The sequence below is a fragment of the Brassica oleracea genome, chromosome C6 (assembly GCF_000695525.1).
Source record: "Brassica oleracea var. oleracea cultivar TO1000 chromosome C6, BOL, whole genome shotgun sequence".
NCBI classification, from domain to species: Eukaryota; Viridiplantae; Streptophyta; class Magnoliopsida; order Brassicales; family Brassicaceae; genus Brassica; species Brassica oleracea.
Genome location: NC_027753.1, coordinates 361,934 through 363,834, shown reverse-complemented (window position 1 = coordinate 363,834; position 1,901 = coordinate 361,934).

Genomic DNA, 1,901 nt, shown 5'->3' with positions numbered 1-1,901 from the left:
GTTCATCGGGTGTCAATGCGGAACCAAACAACTATTCAAGTGCAATGAGGTGCAGTATAGAACTCGGATCATTCAGCTAGAACAATCCACTATCGTGGCCTTGTTTCCTTTGCTGATCGGAGAACTCAGCTAGAACAATCCAATATATGTCAATTTATCTCCTAAGCGGTTAGCTCGGTGATTAAAATTGAGATCGAACATTAAGTGATCAATTCAATGAAAGCAGTAAGAACAATATGAATGAAGAACAATTAAAATCACTTATTTGCTTTTAGCTCATGCGACTGACACCCTAAAACCCTAAGCAAGCTTAGCCGACTACTCAATCATAAAGCAAAGTGATACATACATGATTTCTGAATAATACTGCATATAAAATAAAGTAGAAAGACAAGGGTTCAGGATGATTTTCTCGTCAAAATGAGAGATGAAGCCTTCTCCCTTACAAGTTGCTAAATCGCCAAAATAGTTCTAGGTTTCTTGCCAAACTAGCGTAGTCAAATAGAAATGATAGGATAGGCTTTTTATATGGAGGCGCCGGTGGTAAAGAGAGAAGAGATGGAATCTAGAAACTTCCAAAATCTTGGATGTTTCCTTAGTGATCGGGAACAGTCAGACGCTTGTTCTCTTCGGGAACAACCTTCGGATTGGTCTGACTGGCTGTTCTGCGTCGGATATTCCAAAATGACATCTTTCTTCACGGAACTCTCTTCTTTGCTCTTTCACCTGCTCCAAACCTAGAATGATATCAAATAAGCACGAATTAGGACTGAGAATTAAATCAAAGCACACATATAATGGTATTAAAAACACCATATATCAGTTCCCCCAAACTTAGATCCTTGTTTGCCCTCGAATAAGGCCAAGCCTCAAGAGCAGGGAGAAAGGTTTAAAAGAGTGAGAACTCGCTTGTCCTCAATAACCATACTCTTACCACACATCTCTGAACCATACAAGCTGTAGACTCAGACCACACACCCTTATCAGAACACCCACGATCGCTGTTCGAAAATCAGCTCCATACTCTGTATCTCATACCTGAAAAAAGGTACACTATCGAGACAAAACTCCTTAAATTCAATTAAGAACAGCGTGAGCTTCTCATCACAGGCACTATTCAGGGTAGACGGGCTAGGTAAGGAACAGACTATTTCATGGTGGAGCTAAGAGTGTTTAGGGGCTACCAATTTTAAGTGGATGCAGGATATCACGAAAAATAGCAGGAGAGGACGGATCCATTGATGTCCACAGCCCTTACTCGTTTCTGCTTCACGGGTGCAGTTGTTCTCTCCTTCAGATAAACCGTGGGACTGTTATTCAGTTCTTGACTTCCTTTGCCTACTCCTCAAAAATTGGTACCAACTCCTTGCTCAACCTTCCCAGTGGCGTGTATTTTTCGGATTCACCTTCCCCATCTCCATCACCATAAAAACAAAAAAAAAATATATATATATATTTTTCCTACAAGGTGATGTGGTTGCGAGGGAGAGGCAACATAATGAATGTTTTGCAGCCACTGGTGGTCTATTCTTTTGTTTCTCACTGGTCGCCATTGTTCCTCTGGTTAGAACATGCACCCATAGACTGTTCTCTTGTTAGAGCATGGTCTCATCGACTGTTCTCTTCATGCTTGATCTCTCTTCTCTGAATGTATGGCATTAACGAGTAAGATGCTGCGTCGATCCTTTCCTCTCCGACCCTTTTGCACATATCTGCACATATGACACTGAAAAACATAGTGCATGAGGGTGAAAATAAAGGCTTAGGCGCAAGGTGAGAACTAGCTAAAGATGAGCTAGCCACTCAGGATCTGCAAGATTGGTAAAAAGAGTAAGAAGTCCTGAGTGTAAGTCCCGTTTCCCTGATCTAGTGCCCATAACAAGAAGAATTTCAGTCAAGAT